The 14,045-nt window shown below is 42.0% G+C and overlaps 1 pseudogene; it reads left to right on the forward strand.

Moving 5' to 3' along the window:
- The first annotated feature begins 315 nt into the window (after nucleotides 1-315).
- Nucleotides 316-4,962, forward strand: LOC134372761 (tigger transposable element-derived protein 1-like; annotated as a pseudogene).
- The last annotated feature ends 9,083 nt before the right edge of the window (nucleotides 4,963-14,045 follow it).

Consider the following 14,045-nt stretch of genomic DNA (forward strand, 5'->3'; position numbering starts at 1 on the left):
TGGGTATTGTATAATTCAATTCAGTTCAGACACTATCTAACTAGAGATAGTACCACATCCTACAGGTTAAGGGCTCAGTCCCACAGACAGCCCTCTACTTCAGATGCTACTCGCAAGTCCCAGGTTGTGACTTATACTTCTAACAGACCAGCTATAAGAGGGGGTTCCCATGACCCCCTCTTCAGGTTGATTAATTTGGTAGAGTGGCTCACAGAACTCAGGGACACACTTTACTTACATTTCCCCATTTAGTATAAATGATAAGCCAAAGGATACAGATGGACTGTCAGATGGAAGAGATGCATAGGTGGCAGCATGTGGGAAGGTGTGTGGAGTTTCCATGCCCACTCCAGCGGGCTACCCTTCAGAACCTCCACGTGTTCAGCTATCTGAAAGCTCACCCTCCCCCACATCCAGTCCTTTTGAGTTTTTATGAAGACTTCCTTATGTAGATATAGACATCATTGATAATAGCATTAGCCATTGGTGACCAGCTTAACTTTCAGCCCCTGCCCCTGCCCCTGCCCCTCCCCACAGGCTGGAGGGTGGGACTGAAAGTTCCAACACTTCAATCATGTCTTGGTCTTTCTGGTGACCAGCCCCTACTGTGAAGTTATCTAAGGGCCCCCCAGCCACAAGTCATCTTATTATCATACAAAAGTCACTCATCATTATGGAGATTCCAAGGATTTGAGGAACTGTGTGCCAGGAAACTGGGACTAAGACCAAATACAGTGTATGTTTCACAATATCCCAATAGCTTAGCTGCAACTTGTATAAAATGCCTCTGCTACTTTTGGAACTCAGTCGGAGTGAATGTTTCTTATTATAGGGCATTTTAAAATAACATTTAAACGTAATTCCCACTGCTTAGCACATAATAAGCACCTAAAAACAGTTACAGGCATAACTCCTTTTACTGCTCTTCTCCATAAAGTGTATCACAGATACTGCGTTTTTTTTTTTTTTTTTAAAAGATGACCAGTAAGGGGATCTTAACCCTTGACTTGGTGTTGTCAGCACCAGCTCTCCCAAGTGAGGCCCCTGATACTGCATTTTTTTTTAACAAATCAAAGGTTTGTGACAACTCTGCCTCCAGCAAGTCTACAGCATGTGCTCACTTCATGTCTCTGTCACATTTTAGTAATTTTGGGGATATTTCAAACTTTTTCATTATTATTATATCTATTATGCTGATCTGCGATCAGTGATTTTTGATGTTACTATTATAATTGTTTTGGGGCATCATGAACTGTGTCCATGTAAGACAGTGAACTTAGTAGATAAATGTCGTGTGTTCTGACTGCCCCACTGGGCATTCCTCATCTCTCTCCCTCTCCTCGGACCTCCCATTCCCTGAGACACAACGATATTGAAATTAGGCTGATTTATAACCCCACAATGGCCTCTAAGGTAAAAGGAAGAGTTGCATGTCTCTCACTTTCCATCAAAAGCTCGAAATGATTAAGCTTTGTGAGGAGGGCATGTGAAAAGCTAAGACAGGCTGAAAGCTAGGCCTCTTGAGCCAAACAGCCAAGTTGTGAATGCAAAGGAAAAGTTCTGGAAGGAAATGAAAAGTGCTACTCCAGTGAACACACAATGATAAGAAAGCAAAACAGACTTATTGCTGATAGAGAAAGTTTTAGTGGTCTGGATAGAAGATCAAACTGTTACCAAATTAGGCTCTTGGGACCCAAAGCCATAGAAATGAACAGCGCACCCAGAAGTAAGGCAAGCAATGTTTTATTGAAAGAAGAGATAGACCTATGCATAAGGGGGGTAGCTACAGGAAAGCTAGCCTCCTGAGGGGGCTGTTCAGTGTCCTTTATAGGGCAAGAGGTTAAGGGGTGCAGGTCAGTGTCATCATTCTGTGCCTCTGGAGGTGGTCCATTCTGTTCCTCCTAGTTGTGTCATGGGCACATGCTCAGTTAGGGCTTTGGTCCTTGCGCCTGCTCAGTAGGTCCAAGATGGTGGTGGTGTTCATTATCATTACCCCAGGAAGGTCTGTGTAGTGGTCACCTTGAAGATTTGTGCACATACAGGAACTCCTAAAGGGGTTGTAGGTTAATCTATAACTTCATTTTTACAATTGTGGGAAACAAGCCTTGAGGAGGGGTTTTACAACTCAGTGAATATCTGTTCCTCTCTTATCTCAGTTAATTTTATCAGTGCAGGCCTTGGGGTAATCATGAGCCCTGGGGTTCTCTTGACTGGAGTAGAAAAGTAACAAAGTGTCCTCTGCAGGGAAAATGGAGTCAATTTAGTTCACAGGTCTAGTCCTATTCTGTTTCAAAACCAGCCATTTCCTTAAGCCAAAGCCTAATTTAGAGCAAGGCCCTAACTCTCTTCAATTCTATGAATGCTGAAAGAATTGAAGAAGCTGCAGAAGAAAAGCTTGAAGGTAGCAGAAGTTGGTTCATGAGGTTTAAGGAAAGAAGTCATCTCCATAACATCAAAATGGAACATGAAGCAGCAAGAGCTGGTGTAGAAGCTGCAGCAAGTTTTCCAGAAGATCTAGCCAAGATGGTTGATGATGGTAGCTACACTAAACAAAAGATTTCCAATGCAGATAAAACAGCCTTATATTGGAAGAAGATGCCATCTAGGACTTTCATAGCTAGAGAGAAGTCAATGCCTTGATTCAAAGCTTCAAAGGACAGGCTGACTCTTCTTGTTAGGGGCTGATGCAGCTGGTGGCTTTAAGTTGAAGCTAATGCTCATTTACTATTCTGAAAATCCCATAGCCCTTAAGAATTATGCTAAGTCTACTCTGCCCGTGCTCTATAAATGAAACAAAATTTGGATAATAGCACATCTGTTTATAGCATGGTTTGTTGACTATGTTAAGCCCACTGTTGGACTGGTCAGTTAGCTCTCTTGGTTAGAGAGTGGTGCTAATAATGCCAAGGTCCAGGGTTCAGATCCCCATGCCAGTCAGCTGCCAAAAAAAAAAAAAAAAAAGACTTCTTTAAGCTCACTGTTGACACCCACTGCTCAGAAAAAAAGGTTCGTTTCAAAATATGACTGCTCATTGACAATGCACCTGGTCACCCAGGAGCTCTGATGGAGACATACAAGGAGACTGATGTTGTTTTCATGCCTGCTAACACAAGATCCATTCTGCAGCCCAACGGATCAGGGAGTCATTTTGACTTTCAAGTATTATTACTTAAGAAATACATTTCATAAGACTATATCTGCCACAGATGATTCCACTGATGGATCTGGGCAAAGTAAATTGAAATCCTTTTGGAAATGATTCACCATTCTAGATGCCTTTAAGAACATTCATGATTCATGGCAGGAGATCAAAGTATACACATTGTGAGAAATGCTCTCACCCGTCCAATGCCAAAGGATGGACACAGAGACGAGCAAGACTTTAATAAGGGCCTTGAAAGTCCGGGTGTCTGTGAATGGGACAGGCACATGGAAAAGGGCTGGAGCAAGTAATTTATTCCACTGTACACAAGTCCTTCCCCCCACTTCCTCATTGGCTGAGTACTACAGGGTGTACAATCTTCTCGAATGATGCTTAAAATTTATTACCCCCCCCTTGCAAGGAATTCCTTTGTCTGGGGGCTCAGGACAAGCCCATGAAAAAGGCCCACGTAAGCCCTGTGAAAGGAGAGCACCAGGGAATGAAGAAAACAATGGGGGCTAGTAACTAATTACCATCTCGAGGAGAGCTCTATCTTTTCAGAGACCCTCCAGGAATGGGCTGGACCAGTTAGACAGCTTTTGGGCTGGGCCTGAATCAGTTAAAATACCCTCAGATAAGTCATTTCTGAAAATGAATCACTTAGATTATTTTCTTGCACACATTAACAGGAGTTTGGAAGAAGTTGATTCCAACCCTCATGGATGACTTTAAGGAGCTTACGACTTCAGTGGTGGGAGTAACTGCAGATGTGGTGGAAATAAAGAAAACTAAAATTAGAAGCGGAGCCTGAAGATTTGACTGAATTGCTGCATCTCATGATAAAACTTTAACAAACGAGGAGTTATTTCTTATGGATGAGCAAAGAGAGTAGTTTCTTGAGATGGGATCTACCCCTGATGACAATGCTGTAAACACTGTTGAAATGACAGCAAAAGATTTAGAATGCTACATAAACGTAGTTGAGAAAGCAGCAGCAGGGTTTGACAGGATTGATTCCAATCTTGAAAGAAGTTCTACTGTGGGTGAAATCCTGCCAAACAGCAGCACATGCCACAGAGAAATCTTTCGTGAAAATGTAGAAATATAAGTTTGCTATAATAAATGCAATTAGCTTCTGTATGAATGCTTGCTGTTAGCTTGGCGTAACTGACGCCATTTTAGGGTGCCCCACCATTTTAAAACAGAACTTGGAAAGTAAACACAGAGGTCATGCAGAGTACACCCAGTTCCAGGAAGGGAGTATGCTCACCCGATTCCAGGAACAGCATGACCAGTTCCTTATCTTTGGACACCAAGGGACGGTAGAGGGGGGGTGGACCATTGGTCAATACCTCAGTCCCTCCTTTGTCCACCAAAAGCTAAAAGCCACCAATGATTTTAAAGGTCGCTTAAAGTAGCCAATAGACGGCGTACAGCCCATCCTGTTGCCTAAGTCTGCCTACCAAACTGTATAAAAAGTGCTTATGGTAAGAGATTGGGGCCATTTCTGTCCTGAAGACGGAGCGACCCCAGCATGCTGGAAATAAAAAACCTCTTGCTTGATTGCAGCGATCTCTGTCTCCTGGTCTTTGCAAGATGAGCCTTCCCAACAAGTAAGATTCGTGCTTTCGGGCCAGTCTTACAAAAGAAAGGGTCAACCAAAGTGACAAACTTCATTGTTGTCTTATTTTAAGAAATTGCCACAGCCACCCCAGCCTTCAGCAACCACCATGCTGAGCAGTCAGCAGCCACCAACATCAAAGCAAGACCCTCCACCAGCAAAAAGATTAAGACTCACTGAAGGCTCAGATGATCATTAGCAGTTTTTAGCAGTAAAGTATTTTTTTAAATTAAGGTATGTACTGTTTTTTAGACATAATGCTATTGCACACTTAATAGACTACCGTATAGTGTAAACATAATTTTTTATATGCACTGGGAAACCAAGAAATTTGTGTGACTCCCTTATTTGTGATATTTGCTTTATTGCAGTGGTCTTGAACTGAACCTGCAATATCTCCAAGTTATGCCTGTACTGAGTGAATGAATGAAAGAACTTAAATTAGCTTTATATGTACTAGCAATTTAGTTCTTTCAGGGTATTGGGTCCTGTGAGAAGGTAAACACACATGTATGCACCACAATTTTTTTTCCCATGTCCACATTATTCCTGCAAGCTATTCATTTTCCCCCCTTTGACAAATGAGTAAACAAGGTCAAATAACTTGTCCTAAGTCATACAGCTGGAAACTGTGGAGGAGAGATAGGAGAGCATGTTGATTTGACCGCAAAGCCTGAACTATTTCCTTTCTGCCACATTGTCTCCCAGAAATTAACCTAAAAACTATTTTCATAACTCAAATGCTTTCACTTACCTGTGTCCTTGCTGGCACATTCACACAGCTAGTAGGGAATCAACTAGCACTGCCCTACTCTGATGCTGAACCACCATAGGGCAGAAACAATTTCCCTCTTTTGTCTCACACCTACCCTTTTGAGTCCTGGAAATTCCAATTTGGAACCTCAATTCTAAGGGCTCGAAGCTCAGCAGTTAGACCTGCTCCAAGCTCTCTGCTTCCTGCTTTTGCATAAGAGCACCACGTATCCTACAATATTCACTGTGGAGATTTGCTCTGAGAAATAAGGATTGGGCAGCTGAGTGATTGTCTGGCTAGGTTGGTGCTTAAACTAAGGTATCACGAAAAGAGAATTTGTCCCAAATCTGTAGCACTAAGGGGATGAGCACTTGTTTATTTATTGATATCTTTATTAATGACTGTCTATGCAAGGAACTGCTTTAGGTGCTCAGGAGACTAGAGATGTGCAAAAACTGAATGAATGAGAATTAGTGGCCTGGGGTAGAAAAGGACACCATGACAAGGAAGTCAGTTGTTGTCTAGCAAAGAACCAGTTGAGCGTGAAGAACAGTAGGCAAGAAAGGCCTCAAAGCCATACTCACACAGGGCGGGGGAGGTGTCTTCCTCTTGGAGTGAGGGTAAGAGAAGATACATAACAGCTCAGAGGCAGGGCAGTGAAAGACAAGGAGCTGTTTCCCAGTTTGCCTCCATCCTGCCATATGACATTGGATAAATCCCCACATCCATCTGGTCTTCAGTTCTTCCATGTTCTCAGTGGTAATCTTCAGTCCTCTTTCCTTCTGTCTGGCAGACATCACCAATTGGGGACCCACTTCTGGACCTGCTGGCCATGGTCCAGTCTTCGTGCCTGCTTTCCCCAGCAGGGCTGTGCAGAACACATGGCTATGGCTGAAGTTTTGCTCTAATGTAGAGCAGCTGAGGGTGAGCAGTATGCTGGGGCTTGCTCGTTCTCTTACAAGTCTTGTCAAGTGAAAAAGCACAGGCTTGGAAAAGTTCAGAGTAGTTTCATGGCATACCCAAGAATGCTTGGAAAGAGCTGGGGAGTGCTTACCAGGTCTGGCTGCCAACTGCCAGCTGCCAAGCCTAGGGTTGCACATCTGAGCTGGGTTTCCTGAGCTTGGCCATAAGCTCTGGGCAGAAGACTGTCTTCATGCCTAAGATGATCTGTACACAAACAATGGATCAGTGTCACAGCAGTTGGCAGGAGGGAGCATGGCCAGCCTCCAAGGAGAGTGCCAACAAGCTGGCACAAATGGGCCTGACCCATAAGCAAGAAATACTTTGAAAATGAGAGTGTTCAGGGATCAGGGAAGGGAACCTTGAATCCTATCTCAGTTGCAACTTCAATCCAATTCAACAAATAAGTTTTGAGCCCCTACTACATGTCGGATCTCTTATAGGCACATGGGATGCATCAGTAAACAAAACAAACCAGGATTCCTGCCCTTGTGAAGTTTACACTCTACAGGAAGAATAAATGGCAAACAATAAACATAATGAGTGAAGACATTCTACAATACATCAGAAGACAAGTGCTTTCAAAATCAAGAGTGTGGGGAGGCGGATAATAGGTTGCAGTGTTATCCTTTATTTACTTATATTTACTTTATTTACTTTTCTTCTGTAACCAATGAATACCCCAAACAGAGCCATTCTCATTGTACCCTCTTCATTGGGACAGGGTACAATGAGCAAACTTCTGCAGGGAATGACCATAATGTTAGAGAAATGGCAAAAGATCAGACCACAGATCATTTCCAGAAATCTGCCCAAACACCTTTACTCAAGCTTGGTCTACCAAAGCCTCCAAAGCATAGGTCTTATCCACTGCCCCAAAGTCACCCACAGAAACCTGGTGGAGTAGAGGGGTGTCTGTGTGTGCCTGCTTCCCCCAGACCCTTACATCACCCTCGGAGGGTTACCACATCACTCAAAATAAATGAATAAGAATCCAGACCCCCTCCTCCTTCTGACTGCAGCCACAAGACAGGAATTGAAGTGATAGGAAGGATGGCATAGAAAACCAGGCCCTGGAGCTCAGCAGATTGAGAGGTTTGTTCTAAACACCTGCTCTGCTCTGATGTTTGCTTGACAGGTGCTTATGTTGAGCTTTCTAACAGGGGACTTTATGTTTGATTAATAATAAAAGGGGAAATTCCCAGTCATAAGTGTCTGGGGACTCAGATAGCAAGTCCCTTTCTCTGACTCAGGGATTCTAAATGGCTGGTCATCATTCTAAGGGAGATTAAAAAGTACATAAAGTTTTGGCCATGGTCTCTTGCAGTAGGGGTGGGAGTAGCTGTCGGGGGGTCTCAGATAGACCTGGTAGCCACACAGGTCATTTACAGGAGGTGGTGTGTTTTTGCTTGTGGCATAGAACAGGAAATATAGACAGTAGAGTAAGCCCCACCTGGCCGCAAATCCTGATGCTCTCATTTCCTCGTGTTTTTCACACCCATTTTTTGGTTTTCTTGTTGAAAATATTTCAAAGAACACTAAACAGTTATAACTGTTCCCAAAGGGGAAACACTGTTAAAATTTGGTGTTTATCAATTGTTTTGTATGGCATTGCCAATAACCATGGCTCCAGCTGTCAATATGGATTATGTGAGTATAGATGAGTATAGTTTTGAGTTTTTTTACACACAAATGGAACTATACCATACATGCTGCCTGAAACCCTCTTTTGCTCACTACATGGATAATTACTTCTGCACTCATGCATACAGATGTCTGTCTTTTTGCAAGCTGGGTTGCGTTCCATCCTGAGTATAGCTCACAATGTATTTGACAAGCTCTCTACTAATGTTATTTTAATATTTCCATTTTTCTTTTTGCTATTAAAAATCATGCTGCAAAAAAACCCTTATATAGGGCCGACCCCGTGGCGCACTCGGGAGAGTGTGGTGCTGGGAGCGCAGCAGCGCTCCCGCCGCGGGTTCGGATCCTATATAGAGGCGGCCGGTGCGCTCACTGGCTGAGCGCGGTGTGGCCGGTCACAAAAAAGACAAAAACAAACAAACAAAACAACAACAACAACAACAAAAAACCCTTATATATCTATATAAGTGTACACTTGTCACTATTTCTACAAGATACATTCCTGAAAATGGAATTGCTGTGTTGATGAGTATGCACACTTAAAATGGTGGTTATACTGTCAAATTTCCCTAAAAGAAAGTTGGACCAATTTGTATTCCCACCAATAGTAGCCAATGGCCTTTCCCAGCACCATCACCTATATTTTTATTGTCATTGGTCCTATCACTTGACAGATACTTAGCCCAGCACTCAGTATGCATGCTAGACATGAGCTCTCAATTTGTACTCTTACCATTGGTGTCACGGGAACTTCCTGTAACACCAGCTCACTGTAACACAGCTTCAGGTCCACAATAACCCAGAACATTCCGCTTCGGTGGTAACCATTATGTGCAGTCAAAGCCTGAGGCCGTACTTGTTCATAGGACAGCTGCCATTGCATAATTCTACATCCTAATTTTATGCTAGGGAAAATGTGGGCAATATATTTGTCTTCTTTATCTTCTTTCAAGCTTGATAACTACCATGAAATTTTTTTATTTTCTGATTTGGCTCCAGGTGTGGCCAACATTGCCAAGATCCTTTGTAAGACTTAACATTCACATTTGCAATTTTCTTGGCCAAGATTGAGGGCAAATGATCAGAGGCAAGAGTTTGCTAACTCAGCTCTCTTTGAGAGAGATGGAGTAAGGATTGAAAGAAAGATTGTCTCCCACCTCCCTTCTTCAATGGTTAAAAAAAAAGAGAGCTAAAGATGCCTCTCTCTCATCCCCAATTATTAAAAGGAGGCCAAATGGACCCCTCTAGTCTCCAATAAAGTGGGGCCTGATGCCCCCCCATCTCCTCTTCAACTAGAGTAACATTCATCTACCTGTTATGTATTAGATTTACAATTAAGATTTAATTTTTTCAAAAATGTTCCAATGCTTTACATTTTTAAAAAAATGATTGGTGGAGAACAAAAGAAGCCTGCCTCTAGCTCTGCTCATGGATTTAGCTCTAGCTCTATCTTTGGTCTGTACCAACATGATATAAGGAGCTTCCACCCCCCAGGCCTATGGACTCTGAAATAGTCTTCGGGGCTGTACAGAAACTGGCCATCAACCTGCCCCTCCGGACTTTCAGTGTTGCCATCAGATACTCTCATGAGGAGCCCTGCTGGCCTGCTCCTCGGTGTCCGGAAGCCTGCCCAGGACCCCTGCCCAGCTGCCCCTTCCTTTGTCCAGCCTCACCCTTCACTTCCAGCATGTCACTGGGTGGCAGATTTAAATCCCATCTTGGGAGGAGTCAACGGTACTCCTAACTCTTCCCCTTTCAGCCAAAGACTGGGCTGGCATAGCTTTAAAGGTATTTATATCCAGTCTCTAGATTCTTTCCCCCACCTTGATCTTGACTCAAACATGAGAAGCACAAATTCAGGGAGGGCTTAATAGTATATACGTGTCAAGACATCTGAGGTGCTATGGTGGGTCACCAATAATTGCATTAAGATCCCAAAGTCCTTAAAGTCAATGTGAAGGTGTCTTTTTTTTTTTTTTAATTCAAGACCTATTAAACTTTCGAAGTCAAAAACTGATTTTTTCCCTTACATCTTTGAGTTTAGCTGATGGTGATGGAAAGGGAGATGTCAATGATAACTGCCAAGCGAGGAAAGGTGGCGCCATTCCCTGAGTTAAGGAATGCTGAAAGAGGACCAGGCTTGAGGAAGAAAAATTATGAATTTACTTTTGGACCCGTAGAGTTTGAGGCGACTTTGAGCTATTGTGTCAAGTAGACAATTGGATGAGTGCTCTGGATCCCAGAGAAGAGGTCTGGAGTGGTGGGAAAATGTACAAAGTACAATCAAATAAGTTTGTATAGGCGCTATGGGAGAAGATCTTAGACATCACACGTGCTCAGTGGATGGAAAGAGGATTTCATCTTCTGCAGTTGCATTACCTTATAACGATCTAATGCTTTCCGGTTTATCAAGCCCTTTCAGATTCAGTATGTGATTTGAGCATCATGACACCTCACTGAGAATTACTATCCACATTTTACAGTTGGGAAAACTGATGCTCAGGCCCTCACGTTCGAGAGAACACGACTGTGTACACTTTTCTCTCCACCTCACCTGTTCTTTTTTTTTCCTCTGGTTTCTCCATCATACCCAAAATGGTATAAAAATTAAAACTATAGCTGAAAAAATATGTCACAATATTGTTTAATAAAATCCTATCCAAAGAATGCCAGGGTTATAAAAGAGTGTGTTCGCTTTCACGTGTGGAAGTGATGAGCTCTGTCAGTGCTGGGATGGCTCCTCTGTGTGAAGAAGACTTTCTGCAGTGAGAGCATCGTACTGCACGGAGACAGTAACAGGGCAGACACTGCTTAGGTTTATGTCTCCCCAATTTTTCCAATAGTTTGTATTATTTTTTCCTACCGTCTAAGCTTCGAAAGCTCTGAAATTCCTTGTCCTCACCCCGTGTTGTATTTTCTGGTCCAGTCAAACCCAGGAAATGTCATATGATCATGTCAAAGCTTTGCAGGAGTACAAGAATGTGGGGTGGGGGTGTATGTCTTTATTTTGTCAGAAAATCTTTGCCAGCTCCAAGAATCTGATAACTCTCCAGTGATACTGACTGTTAAAAAAAAAGTTTTTAAAAGAGGAGTTTCTATTTATAATGTCTTACAAGGAAGAAATAAAGTATAGAAACTAAAAGGAAGCCAGTCCTTTCTCCTTGTCTAGAAGCAAAAGGATCATGACCACAGCTGACGTGCTCCAGGCTCTCAGCGGTGATCTCCTTCATAACATTCTTATTTTATCACAGTGTTGCCGCGCAGACAGGCAAGCTGACTTCTTGGTGGTCACAGAACTCATGTGTTTCACAGCTCATGACTCAGCCCACCTTGCCACGTGACTTCCTAGACAGAAGCAGAATTTTATGCGGCAACCTGGAGGCTTGTTTTGCCATTTTACTCTTGTCTTCAGAGAAGGCCACATTTATGTTTTCCTTATGTGTTAGAATTTATGTTGTTGTGTTACTGTATCTATTAAGATACTAGAAGAGATTACATAACATCCCCAGCAACTCATGTGCATATTCAACTTTTCTTATATCCAGGAAAGGCCTCATATCCAGTGAATTTGCAATATTCCTTTTTACTCTTCTAGGTAAAAGAAAAAACAGTCTTTTGGAATTTAACCTAAGAACTGGTAAAGTACAATGTTAAGGTAAAATGTCTGCATTAGTCAGGTATCTCCAGGGAAACAGAACCAACAGGAGATAGACAGATAGATAGGAAGAGATTTATTAGGGGAATTGGCTCACATTATTATGGAGGCTAAGGAGTTCCATGACAGGCCATCTGCAAGCTGGAGAACCAGGGACGCTGGTAGGATGGCTCAGCCCAAGTCCCAAAGTCTCAGAAGCAGGGAAGCCAGTGGTCTAACTCTCAGTCTAAGGTTGAAGGCCTGAGAACCTGGGGACACTGGTTCAGAGACTGGAGTTCTGAGGTCCAAGGGTGGGAGAAGAAAAGTGTCTCAGCTCCAGAAGAGAGAATGAATTAGTCTTTCCTCCACCTTCTTTTTCCACCTGGGTCCTCAGCCGACTGGACGGTGCTGCCCACATTGGGTGAGGGTGGATCTACCTCACAGTCTGCTGATTCTAATGCTAGTCTCTTCCAGAAACACCCTCACAGACACACCCAGAAATAATGCTTTACCAGTTACCTGAGTATCCAGTCGGGCTGACATCTAAAATTAACCATCATAATGTCTAAGTTGTATTTTCCCTATGTAATTGTTATAACCATTCCCGGTCTAGTCAGTTTTTTCAAAGTTGACTACAAAACAAGTTGTACATTATTCTAACATATTTATGTCTACATCTGGGTCTTCATCTAGGTCTATATCCACATCCATCTCTACATCTGTCTGTATAGTTGTGTACAATGATCCCTGGAAGGATATATGCCAACATGTTAACAGCTACTGTTTGCTTGCAGGTAGAATTATGAGTAATTTTGTTGTTTTATACATTTTATAATTTTTTTACAATACAATGGTTTCAGGTATATAAGAAAAAAGATTCTAAAAAATCTTTTTTTTTTCTTTTTATCTACCAATCTGGTACATAACATAAATTTCAGGCCCACCTGAGAGATTGGGAGTAACCAAGGTATAGTCATGTGCTCAATAATCTTGTTTAGCCAAGAAAGTGAGAACTAGCAAGTAAGATAAAAACAAGTGTAGCATTGACCCAGTAATCTATGTTCTGACATAATAAGATCAATAATAAGAACTTGCTGGGGAGGCTTCCTGAAGGGGGCCAGTTTTCAGTGTGGGTTGAAGGGTGTGATTAATGTGATGGCAAAAGAAAAAGTAAGAGGCTGTGGGATGGCCATGCACAGGGCAGTGGTAAGACCCAGTGCAGATGGACATGGCTGTAAGCTGATTGGCTTTGTGGAGTAGAAGCTGAGTTGAGAATACAGTACTGAACGTACGTTCATGTGATTACTCCTTAGCGAGGCATTCAGATGGATGTTTGGTCACAAATACAAGTATTACATATTAGTGTCTGGGATTCCCATGGTTGCAGATTGTTAAGAAAAGCAGTCATTATTTTGGAGTCCTAATGGGGTGAATATTGCTTGCCTGAAAAAATATATATTTACTCTTTCTTCTCTGTGTGGAAAACTCACCAGTGAAAGTGGCCCATGAAAATGGACTTTAGGTCTGAAATTAGTCAACAGTTCTCTCCTGGGACTTGTTGTGAGGCTCATTTTACCAGGTGCACCAAGTGGTGGCCAATGTGTGAGATAGAGGAAACTAGGAATATTGCCAAAGTTCTTATACTCTTATCAAATTTCCTTGGCTCATATCAAAATTCTTATGATCTTATCAAAGTTTTTATGTTCATATGAGAACATAGTGATATTGCCAATGTTCTTACAATGTTTGATCAAGATAAAACTGGATTCTCCCACCCCTGCCAGGCACCAAAATTCCATCGACCTTTCCCAAAAAAGCATAGGAAAGTTCCACCTGCCTTTGGAAATATATGAACTCTATTAACGAGCACTGGTTTCAGACTTCCCACTGAAATCTACTTTTTCTCACAGAGCTTACAAAATACCTTTTCACTAAAAGGTAAAAGGTAGGAGTTTTAAACAAAACAAAACAATACAGAAACAAACAATGAAGAAAAATAACAAAACCTAGGTACTATACCAATAAATGTTACAAGGTAGTTAAAAGGTAGGTGGAAAATATTTATGGGACTCTGAGTAAACCAATTTAGTTAGAGTTTGCTTGTTGTGGAGAAATGGAATGAAAATTACTGAAAAACTAAATGGAGATATTTATCAAATTGATCTGATGGTGGTGAACTGCAAGGGATCGGTTATATGTCAATATTTTCACAGAAAAATAGATTTAAAATACATAAAATATATATTTGATATATATTAAATATTAGTATGTTATATATATTTAACAGATA

The sequence above is a fragment of the Cynocephalus volans genome, chromosome 3 (genome assembly GCF_027409185.1).
Source record: "Cynocephalus volans isolate mCynVol1 chromosome 3, mCynVol1.pri, whole genome shotgun sequence".
Classification (NCBI taxonomy): domain Eukaryota; kingdom Metazoa; phylum Chordata; class Mammalia; order Dermoptera; family Cynocephalidae; genus Cynocephalus; species Cynocephalus volans.